Source organism: Anguilla anguilla, chromosome 2, assembly GCF_013347855.1.
Source record: "Anguilla anguilla isolate fAngAng1 chromosome 2, fAngAng1.pri, whole genome shotgun sequence".
Lineage (NCBI taxonomy): Eukaryota > Metazoa > Chordata > Actinopteri > Anguilliformes > Anguillidae > Anguilla > Anguilla anguilla.
Genome location: NC_049202.1, coordinates 40,147,513 through 40,160,220, shown reverse-complemented (window position 1 = coordinate 40,160,220; position 12,708 = coordinate 40,147,513). Strand labels below are relative to the sequence as shown.

Genomic DNA, 12,708 nt, shown 5'->3' with positions numbered 1-12,708 from the left:
TCATATTCTTGGACATGATGAATAGCCTCGTTTGGGCTATAATTACAATTAAACATTATTGGAAGCCTATCCAGTCATTTTGGTAAATGGGAGGTGGAGAGGTGGGAGTGGTAGTTAAATTGACTGAAATCTTATCTACATTAATTTTTTTAAAGCCACAGGTAGCCTAATACCTTTGGCCTGTAATGTGATGGTAAATGGACTGCATTTATATAGCGCTTTTATCCAAAGCGCTTTACAATTGATGCCTCTCATTCGCCAGAGCAGTTAGTGGTTAGGGGTTAGGTGTCTTGCTCAAGGACACTTCGACATTCCCAGGGCGGGGTTTGAACCGGCAACCCTCCGACTGCCAGACAATCGGTCTTACCTCCTGAGCTATGTCGCCCCGTAATAAGTAATGTAAGTAAAATAGGAACTGGAGTTTCTAGAAATATGGAAAAGAAGGAGGAGGTAGGTTATGATGTGCAGAGCCAAGTAAAGATATTGCAACAAGGTTATTCTCTGGGGGAAATTGCAAAGACGTTTTTCCAGGTGCTGTGTTCAATACAGACTCAGAAGTGTCCAGCTGATGGACACAACTGTTAAGAGGAGAGGACCATGAAGAAGAAGGTTAACATCACAGGCTGAAGACAAATATCTAGTGGTGTCTAAACAAAATAACTGCACCACAACTACAGGAAGAACTCAATGCAACTAGAGAAACCAGTGTCTCTGACTACAGAGAAACGGTAACTGCGGTCTGCTGATATAAAAGGATGTGTATCTGCCTTTTCCCAATCTTTCTTGGTCCAGTGTTGATGGTGCTTGGTCCATTGGAGTCTTTTCTTCTTGTTAACAGCAGACACACATCCTTTTAGACCAGTATAGTCACAATTTCATTGTAGTCAGTTATCTCTAGTTGCACTGAGTTCGCCCTGTAGTTGTACAGTTTTATGGTGGTTTCTTTTTCTAGACAACACAAGATATGTGTCTTCTGCCACTTGATTTTTCTGGTCTTCTCCAGTTAACATTACTACCCAAAAGCTGACCCCTTCTGAGTGTGTACTCCGCACTGCACCTGAAAATCTCAAGCTTTGCAATTTCTCACTCGAAATAATATTTGTGTCACAATATGTTTACTTGACCCCACACATCTAAGCCTAACTCCTTCTTATTTGCCATATTTACTGCAACTGTAATGGCTATTTTACGTACTATTAGCTTGTACTAAAGGCATTAGGATAGCTGTGTTTTTTTTTTTTTTTTAAACTTAAGGTAGGTAAGATTCTATTCAATTTCATTACCCCTCCACCCTTCCACCTCCCACTTTGAAAAATGATTGGATAGACTTTAATACATAGGAGAAAAATCTAGATTCAGTTGAAGTGCTTTGTGATGCCCCAGCACGAGCATTTGTTAATAATGTTAATCCTCTGGTTATTATGGCTGCGTTCACTTTCAACAAAAGGGAGAGTGGCTGGGCAGTCACTTACCAGGGTAGAGACAACCTGGAGGTAAGGACAAATGAGACATTCAGAAGCTAGGCACAGGAAGAAAACTACCATGTTGAAACACCCAACCCGCCTGCCCACTGATATGGTGCAATGCTTTCCAATATACTACATGCACCAGGTCTGCCATAGCGCCATGAAAAGGGTGCTTTTAATGTGTACAAGATGAAAGATGAGGGTGCGAATGTCAGCACAACAAATGAAATAAGTCGCAGCACTTTCGACACAAGTGTAACTCCTGGTACTGAATATGGGTTAAAAGCTGTGCCGCAGCATAATGAATAACTAATTACTACAATAACGGAAAAAAAGAGAAGAAACTCCTCAAGAAAGATTTTGTTCAATCATTGCCATAATATGAGCTTGATTGACAGCAAGCTATTGAGTAATCGTGTGCGTGATAACGCCCCATTAAGCTGTTGCGGGGAGGAATGAGAGGAGAAGCGCGCAGAAAGACTGCTTTTGGGATGATAGAGGACACGCTGGCAATCGCTACACCAACAGAAGCTGCTAAAGTTAAATAAAACGATGAAGTCAGAAAGTAGTTACTATAAACTTAGTGAACGGGTTTACTTCGGCATAACCGTAGCTGCCTTACGGGCGTTAGTTAGGTTTTAAAACTTCGGTGAGTTACAAACTCGGGGTTGAAAAAAAATATTCGCCTCTAACTTTATCTTCTTATATGCTTAAAGCCCAGATTTGCTGGTAGCTTTTTAATGACTCAGTAAAGAGTCACTTTGCACTAAATAGTGAATGACCATTTGTATATTTTGTTCTTTTTGTGGTTAAATTAAAAGATCCGTTTATGTTGCACTAAATGTAATGGGGAGAAACTGGTTAGCTAAGGGGCATTGCAGTGCATACCACAGCACATTCCTATGCTACGCTTTAATTGTAGCGCCTCGTGGTTCGTGCTGGGCGCCACCATTTTAGAACCATATGGGACACGCCATCATTGGTGAGAGTGGCAATTCGTATTTTGTTTGCCTTTATGTTTTATGTTGAAACATTATTGTTAAACCGAATTGCATTTGCAATGTGAAGGATTGAATGTACTCATTACAAATGAGTACTTAATTATTTTAACACTGTTGATATTGTCAGATGATATTGTGTTAAATTTTAATGCACAACTACCTCTGACCTGATGTTATGCAGGTCAGGTTTTTTTTCTGGTTTATTTGTTTGAATCCGCCCTGCTCTGGTTATCCAAGGATGGCGAGCCAACCGTTGTGAAACTTGGGACCCTGGATTTTGTTTTGATTTTCCTTGGATGGACTCTGAGCAGTAACCACTCTCTCCCGTGTGGTAGGACTGTGTTGCACTTTCACTCTCTGACCTGCTACAAGCAGTGCAGTTCTGGACAACTGACACCTACACACTAAGACACACTTTGTGTCTTTGGGACTGTTAATATACAATTGTACATGTTGAATTTTGTGTTTAATTGCACCAGTTTTATTTTGAACGCAAGCGATAATTTTGAACTCCTGGGTGCATAATTGATTGTTATTGATCTATTGATAACTGAACTGTTTTACTACTGCAACTAGGGTTTCTCAGTCAGGATAGCGGGTGCACCCTCAGATCAGATAATTGATACCAGTCTTGTTGATATTCATGGGCCTATGCACAATTCTGGTGTAAAGTTTTTATTTTAGTATTTTTATTTTACAATTTAAAAGTGACAATATAAGCCGGTTAAAAAGGTAATCAGTGTGGTGTCATCATTTATCCATCATCTGCTCCAGCAAGCGAACCTAACTGGTCCAAATCTAATTGTGGTTTTAACTAGGCTACTGTATTATACCACCATCACCACATAAGTGCTACACTAGCAATATCGGAAGAGCTATCCTAAAATTTCTTCTGCGGGCACTTTTTTATTTTCTGCTGAAAATGTTAGCAAAGCTACAGTAGGCTTATGCTGAGCAATTGCAAAAGTGTACCTTGCACACAAAAGGCATATCAGTGTGCTCATCAGATTTCTTGGCCATGCAGGTGTGGTAAGTCCTGGAACTGCAAACACCCACGTTAATAAATTGTCACATTCAACTCCTGCACTGGCCCTTGAGTCACCAATAATTCGCTTGCAGTGCACCCTTTGCACTGTAAAGGTCTGTATTATGCTTACACAATAGATCTTACGTGATTGATACAATACCTTATCAGTAACCTAAAGCTGTCTTTACGTCACAGTTACCTGTTAGTCGGCTGACCATTTAAATCAAAGAATTGTGTTGGGCCATGATCCACATCATTATACTAATTTTTATTTATGCTCTTGGTTTTATGTACAGTTATGTGCATGTATATGTACTGTATGTATACACTGTAAGAAATCTGTCTCTGATGCCAATATGTCTGCTGGCCACACATTCCCTTGATCTTATTATCACAATACAGTTGGTACAATGGTAGAATAGCGGCCGGGAGTGAGAGATTGGGAACCATTCAAGTCAACTGACGTGCTGATTCAATCACAACAGGACAGCCAATACACTATGGCCTAATTGATAGGTGTTACAAGAACTGACTACATCCATCTTGGTATGTGTATTTAACACTCCTGATCAAAGCTTCGAAAACAAATAAGAAGCAGCCTCTGGAAAGGTTCTTGGTTCAGTCTGACTCTGCTGAATCCAAGGTGTCATTCGTGCGCTTTGTCACTGCCGGTATTGGAAATAAACTTTGTACTTTTTCATCACGTTCGCGAGACGTCCTTTTTTCTTTACAACTGGCGAGCCACCCAGCGAGGAATTCCGAGAAAAAAAAAAAAAAAAAACCGGGGACACTAAGGTAAAAAACGCGGTTTCTTCTTTTATGCTGCTGGTTTGTATTTTAGGGAACACCCTCGTTTAAAAAAACCTAGAAAGGAGTTTTAAGGACTGGGACAGTTTGTTTTCACCATCATACTGGCAGTAAGAGTTTTAATTCCGAAGCACTGGAATTAAGAGTAACTGGACCGTGTCCGACGGAGTGTGGCACTGTTGTAACTTGTAGATACAAGTAGGCCTAAAGTAACTGGTCTTTAGAATCAATTGTGCCCGAAGCACCGGGACCTTTATGCTAAAATAGTATTCCTAAAGTAACTGGAATCCTCGACCTGTGTCCGAAGTACAGGAACAGGGTATCTGTTGTTTTTCTTAAAGCAACTAGATAACGCAACGATTAGAACATAGACCTAAAGTAACTGGTCTGTAGAATTTATTGGTTCCGAAGTACTGGGACATAGATTCTTAAATTGGGTGTACTCGGAGTAGTAAAAAACTATTCTAATATCACTTACTAATTCACGTGACTAGATTGCGAATTCTTTTTTTTCCAGAGTTGGTAACGCTGGTTTAGCAATATTGTTCGTGTATTGTGTGATAGCTAACTATAAATTAGAGGATGGAAGACCTTGTGGTTAGGTACATTGCTAAACATGGCAAAAGCAGTGTGCTTGAAGGGATAGAAAACCAAGACGCGCCTTACGAGTGGGCATTGTCTCAGTTTGAAAACTATTCGAAATTACCTAAAAATAAGAAAGGGAAGATACAGCATTGCAAGCGATTCTGGCATCTTACAAAATGACTAAAAAGAAATTAGACGTTGTAGAGAGAGAAAACCATACTCTTCAACAGCAATTAACAGAGAATGCGGTTACTCTTAAAAGTTATAAAGTGAATGCCACGCTTAACATGGAGATTCAAATAAAGCTGAGGCAGGAGGTTGCACAGCTAGAAAACAATAATCAGAATCTTGCGTCGTCACTAGAAAAAACAGCCAATGACTTGAATCGTGCACAAGCGGCGTATGATTACTTGATTAGTAAAGCCGCGTTTCCACCGCAGGAACTATACCCCGGAACTAGGAACCTTTTGAGGAACTCAGTGCGTTTCCACCGCAGGAACTAGGGTCTAAATTTAGTTCTGGGGGCTTTGTTTTACCCCCCAAAACGTTCCTGCTCGGGGGGTAGTACTTTCCGAAAGTACAGGAACCTTTTGGGTGGAGCTTGCAGCGCTGAACATTTCTGATTGGTCGAGCACTCGCAGCATTTGTGTTGTATTTATTTTCCGCCATTACCCGCCATGTTTGAAAATATGCAGCGGCAAACCAATTTATTTTCATAATAATTTCAAATCAAACTTGTATGTTATGCGGCGCAGTAGCCTACTTTTGGTTATAGCCTGTCAACGTCTTGGAATTATAACGTGCTCTTCTGTTCTTTTCTTGCTTTAGTATTCGTTTTATAAAATGCTAAGCATTCCTGCTGGGACAGCATATTACGTAGGCTACCAAAACATTCAGATTAATTCGGTTGCTGAATATTTTCTTCCGGATTTTCTTTGTTAGCCCGTTGTAATTGACTCAAAACGTTTGATACAGTTATGTGAGGTATGCGGTAGTTCTGCATAATTAACATTGGTGATACAGTACAAGCAAACTGGAAATCACCTTCCGCACTTTTTATCCGGGTAAAATAACAGGTTAATTCTAGTAATCTTCCCTTTAGCTTTTTCAGACTGCCGTAATTTTACTCAATTTTACTGCCATTTTTCAATTCCACGAAAAGACCAGGAAGACTATGGACTAATTTATGGTGCATGGTTCGCATCTGGAGGGCACACTTCGCTGCTCGGCTAGCAGTAACTTCGAAGGAAAACAAACGGTGGCTGTACCACTACTAATTTACATTTTCACGCAAGTCCGAGTTTTCGTTCTATTCAATATATGAAAATCAATAAATACAAAAGTAACCATATATAGTCATTGTTGGTAACCCGTTGTATATAAGTGGAATAAACCCCTCCGGGCTGTCCCGGTTATTAGAAAATAATGTAGGCTACTTCGGTGGTAGTATGGGGTTACAGAAGAAATCATATGACAGATGGACCGACGACAACGTCAGTAGGCTAATTTGCCTAACCTTCGCGGTACTTTAGACCCCGGTGGAAACGCAGACAACCATTGGCTGAAGGAACCTTTTAGTTCCTGGTAAAGTAGTTCCTGGGACTGAAAGTTCCGGGTAATTTTGGTGGAAACGCGGCTTAAATGTACCAATCTGACTCCCGGAACTCACACTAGCAATTCAGATCGTGTAGGAAAATACAAGAGAGCAGTAGATATCATGCAAGGACACATAGCAGCGGTAGGGGTACCCCTTCCTGAGAGATTAGTGGCTGAATTAGACATTGAGAATGATAAAACCAACAATTTTGGGGGGAAACCTGCCTGGGATAATTGGGATAGCTATTCGGATTACACAGTTAAGTTTCCTATGGCCCCTGTACATTCAACCACTACTATTCAGCCTGGGGAGGGGGGGCAGAGGGAACGCACAAGTACAACTACTACACTTAGGCCTCTCTCACCTGGTGACATTGAATCCCTAATCAAGAACATTTGAACTTTGAAGAACTTTGAGCCTTCTAAGAGAGACCTGCTCGAATTCATTGCATCACTAGAACGGGCGGTAGATCTACACAGACTTACTGATGCTGATGCTTGTGTCACACTAATTGCATGCCTTCCACACGCCTTAGCTAGAGTGCTTTCTACTGATATACAGAACAAAAAAGCAGACAAAACTAGCAGGAAGAAGGCACTGCTAGAGGTCCTGGGAACTCGAGAGATAGATTGGGAAAGAATTAGGGAAGTAGAAATGCAACAGGGAGAACACCCAGCAGCATATGCTTCTAGATTATGGGAACGTTTTTCTGACTATAGTGGTATGCCCCATTTAAGCCAACAAGATCCTATTTTCAAGTCTACATTGATTGCACAGAGTGACACATACACCCGAGATGCCTTAACACTTCACATAAACTCCCATACCCAGAAATAGTTACAAAAATGACTCAACTTTACAACTCCAAAAACAACAGGTTGGCGAATAAGAAGAGATATCCAGTAGCTGCAGTTGGAGGAAGGCCTCATAATAGTTCACATAAGTCTGTGTCATGGAGAAATGAAGGATATGTGCCAGATGACATTAACCCTCCTGTTATGTTGCGGGTCAAATTGACCCTTTTTAAAGTTTGAAAATCTAGGAAAAATACTTAAAAGTATTTTTTCAGTATGAAACTTCTTCTACTGGCCTTAATTATGTAATCAACATTTGAAATGAAAATGGTTCATTTCATGTATTTGCAAACCCCCCTGCATGTTTATATCACAGAGATACTGTTCGGGTCCATTTGACCCGACAGTGAAAGTGGAGGCTAAAAGGGGTCAGAAGTGTCAAATTTAGACCATTTCTTTCTTTGCAGATGTGAGACATAAGGTATTTCCTACTCCCTCCCACCATATTTCACCCCAATCACACACACGCACACACAGACACACACATACATGTTTGTATTGCTATACTTGTGAGGACTTCCCATTGACTTACATTCATTCTGTAACCTCTAACCCTAACCCTAACCCTAACCCCAACCAATACATGCCTAACCCTAAGTCCTAACCCTAAAACAGCCTCTTGAACTTGTGGGGACCAGCAAAAGGTCCCCACCTTGCATAATTTTCCTCATCCTTCTATCCTTGTGGGGACATTTGGTTCTCACAAAGATAGTAATACATGCCATTACACACACACACACACACACACATTTCACCCCAATCTAACACACACAAATACACAAATACATACAAACACTCTTTCTCCTTATTATCCATTATCCCTACCTCACCTGTAAAGTGCGATAAAGTGCAGATATGCCGAACTGTTGGTGATCAAGTATAGGGCCATTCAATTGTCCAAGTTCGTCTTCACAGACACCACAGCCCTAGTGTCTCATGAGCACTCTCCATAAAAATGCCGAAATCAGCACCAGAGAGGACCAGAAACCAAGCATGATCCTAGATTACAATGCCACCGAAGGGGGGGTGGAACAACTTGGACAAAGTAACGGGGTCCTACAGCACCAAGCGAATGACTGCACTGGCCTTTAGGCATTTTTTATAACATAATTGATGTATCGGCCTACAATGCGTTCATCATCTGGACGGAGATTTTTCCTGAGTGGAATGTGTCAAAGCTGTACAAGAGGCACATCTTCCACGAGAAGCTGGGGAAGGCACTCGTGGTACCGCATATACAACGGAGGCAGCACAAGGACCCCAGCCACTGCAGCCACAGTGAGGGAGATCCAGGAGAGGGCTGCACCTAGTACACCAGTGCCTGAGGTAAGTAAGCGCGCGCGTGTGTGTGTGTGTGTGTGTGTGTGTGTGCGCTCGCGTGCATGTGTGCGTGTCAGGGGATCGGGATCATCAAAAAGACATAGTAATCATCTCCCTCATCTTTCTAGGTTGCTGCTGGGGGAAGAAGGAAGTGGAATAGGTGCCAGGTCTGCATGACGTCAAGATGAGCACGGCGTGTGCGACGTGCAAAATTCATTTGCACAAAGCATACCGTGACGACTTGTCCCTCATGTGCTGTGTAGATACACAGATACACACGCACCCACACACACACGCCTTGTTCATATTGCTCATCTCTTGTTCATTTTTGTTCATTTCTGGTTCTAAACATTCTAAACATTGCATAAATAAAGATTACTTTCAATAAAAATCCTTATGACTCATTCGGCTTGATTTTAAGTGAACGGGACAATTTGACCCTGAACAGAAGAGGTGTCTCATCTCTAGCAACATCACCCCATGAAAAAAAAATGTTTAAAAATGTAAAACAAATTTTAAATTAAATGTTATATAAAACTAGTGTATTTTATATCTAGGTTTTTCCAATATACAGAAAAAAGAGTTTGAACATGTATTTTTTAGGAAAAACGAGTGAATTATCCTAATGAAACCATGATCTGTGAGAGGTGAATAACACCATTGCACTGTTTTCCTTTCATAAAGGGAATTAATGATGAGTAGAACCATGCATTAAGACAGCATGGTTCTACTCATCAAGGTCTAGATTGAAGAGCGTGATAAATAAATCAGTTGAATTAAGTGTTGTAGGGTTGGGCTAAAACAGAAACCTACACCGAGACTGGCACTTTTCTAATAAGATTGGACATCCCTGATGTCCCATATATTCAAAACAGAGATGCCCACGTAAGTCCTGAATGATACTGTATCAGCCTGCTGTTGTTTTTCTATTTTGGCAGCAATTTTATATCAGATTAGCTGTGTTTCTTAGTAAAAGGCCATAAGGGCGAATGGAATTTTCTGAAATCTGTGTGTCTTTATTGGCAGACGTGATCTCAGGAACTGGTACCAACCGGTCGCTGACAAACTGGCTTTTAATGTCATATCTGAAGATCTGTGTCTGTGTTGTCGATGTTGCTCTGTTTCATTGAGAGTCACTGTCATCCCCACGCCCCAGAAACCACTGTCACATATTTTTATTTACATCTCTAGTAATGTCAAGACATACCACTGTAAACATTAGTTTATTTTAATAGGAGTGCTTTTTAGTTATTTTGTACACCAGTGTCTGAGGTAAATGTGTGTGTGTGTGTGTGTGTGTGTGTGTGTGCGCGCGCGCGCGTGCATGTGTGCGTGTCAGAGGATCGGGATCAGCAAAAAGACATAGTAATCATCTCCCTCATCTTTCTAGGTTGCTGCTGGGGGAAGAAGGAAGTGGAAAAGATGCCAGGTCTGCATGACGTCAAGATGAGCAAAATTCATTTGCACAAAGCATACCGTGACGACTTGTCCCTCGTGCTGTGTAGATACACAGATACACACGCACACACACACACACGCCTCATTCATATTGCTCATCTCTTGTTCATTTTTGTTCATTTCTGGTTCTAAACATTGCATAAATAAAGATTACTTTCAATAAAAATCCTTATGACTCATTTGGCTTGATTTTAAGTGAACGGGTCAATTTGACCCTGAACAGAAGAGGTGTCTCATCTCTATTTAGCAATAGAGGTTTTTCTATTAACCTAACCTATTTAGGTTTTTCCAATATACAGAAAAAAGAGTTTGATGTATTTTTTATGAAAAACCAGTTAATTATCCTAATGAAACCATGATCTGTGATAAGTGAATAACACCATTGCACTACATTTTGATGGAATTGTTAGTAATTAGGTACCCAAACAATGTTTATTAGGATTTTTTGGTTTCTGACAACTTTTGGATGTTTAAACATGCACCGGGTCACATTGACCCGGGAACATTTTTGCTGTACCTGAAAAATGAACAGAACAGGAGGGTTAAGCAGCAAAGAGGAGAGAGGCCATTACCCTATAATTTGGATGGAAAGTTTGTTTGTTATGCATGTGGAAAGGAAGGACACATAGCTAAGGAATGCAAATCTTTTCACAGTAAGGGTCCTAATCACTCAAGTTTGAGCCAGACACTCAGTAGTATACAGTCAGCAATAACAAAACTGAGTGCAGAGAATGTTGATTTGCAGACAGCTATTTCTAAGATGAAAAGCAACACCACTTCACACTCAGCATAGGGGTGTCAGGCCTCCGTGCTGCACGTGGCACCTTTGTCACGTGATAGATGGGGTAGACCAATTACATAGATCGCTGTTGGAGGCCGATGCGATAATTGGTTAGTGGATAGTGGTGCTTCTTTGTCCATAATTCATTCTAATGCAACCCCTAGTCACAGTAATAGGACTATCACAATAGAAGGCTTTGATGGTACTATGTCTCTGGCTTCCCAATCAGATAACCTTACCTTTGAAATTGGAAAAGACAGGTTTAAAGACAAAGCTTGGCTTAGTGCAACAGGAGATGGTCGCAACATTTTAGGTTCAGACATCATGAAAAAGTGTGGTTACATTATAGATTATGGCAACAATTGCATTTGGCGCAATACTGAGTCTAAAGATGAGTTTGTGGAGATTTCCGATGTTCATGCAGTGCATGCCATAAAGAAGTCGGAAGAATATGACTTGCATACATTGTTGAGAGTTAACGATGCAGGTTTGGAGGAAGTGCTAGCAAAACATAGAGGTGTTTTCGCTAAAAGTAAATATGATTGTGGGCGAATAGATCGTGAAGTCATGGAGGTGAATATACAAGGCCGTGATCCTCCGTCACTCCGCCAATATAAGTACCCGGAGGAAGCAAACCCTTATATTCAATCTACGATTGAGTCTCTTTTGCAACAGGAGGTCATACGCCCCTGTCTCTCACCAGCCATGGCTCCCATATGGCCAGTTCGGAAACCAGACAATTTCTGGAGGCTTTGTGTTGATTACAGAGAACTTAATAAATGCACCCCTACCTGTGCTCCAGTAGTAGCTTCAACACCAGAAGTACTAGCATCCCTGATACCTGAAGCAAATTATTATTCAGCATTAGACATTTCTAATGGATTTTGGTCAATACCATTGCATCCAGACTGCCAGTACAAATTCAAATTTAAAAACACAAAATACACATGGAATGTTTTGCCTCAAGGTTTTTCTAGTTCACCCACACTCTTCCATCAGTGTCTAGCCCAGGTGTTAACAGCTTTCTCCAAACCTGAATACCTTATTCAGTATGTTGATGATTTGCTGTTGCAGACTGCTACCAGAGAAGAACACATAACCTTACTGGCAGAATTACTCGGGCTACTTGAAAATGCAGGACTTAAATTAAATCCGAAAAAAGCACAGCTCCTCAGATCTGAAGTCACATACTTGGGTATCAAATTAAGTAAAGGGGGGCGCACGCCTGACCCACACAAAGTAGACATAATCAAGAGACTACCTGTTCCGGTGTCTGTTACTGCTCTGCGGTCATTCTTGGGGATTGTGTGATTTTGTCGCGAGTTTATTGAACGCTTTGCAGACATAGCCACTGAATGGGTTACTAACTGGTCACACACTGTACCAGAGCTAGACAGTAAGTTTACATAGGCTTTGGCTACTTCACAGTTTCCGTCTTTGCACATCAGCTTGCATATGTTCATGTGCAATCATCGGCTAGAAAATGAACATGCAAGCCGATGAGCAAAGACAACATTTGTGTAGTAGCAAACACCTATGCAAACTTATTGCTGCTGCCCTTTCTGCCTTATCTATGTATGCCATTTAAGACTGTTAATAAAGAATTTAACTTTGACGAAAGTGGTCCTGACTGAATTAACAGTGTACTGCCAATTCATAACCTATGATTATTGATAGGGCAAACCATTGGATTTACATTCTGGATATCAATACTCTAGTATCGATTTTGTATAGATTAGGTCCTTCCCCTCATTAAACAAAAGGTGGCATAGTTGGTTGAGAGCCTCATTTCTTAGAGCTGGAAAGTCAGGT

The 12,708-nt window shown here is 40.9% G+C and overlaps 1 long non-coding RNA gene across 1 annotated transcript; it reads left to right on the top strand.

Moving 5' to 3' along the window:
- Positions 1-1,927: 1,927 nt before the first annotated feature.
- LOC118220288 lies at positions 1,928-4,197 on the top strand. The gene is made up of 2 exons (XR_004763933.1): positions 1,928-2,448; positions 2,649-4,197. It is a non-coding gene; the product is annotated as an uncharacterized LOC118220288 (long non-coding RNA).
- Positions 4,198-12,708: the final 8,511 nt, after the last annotated feature.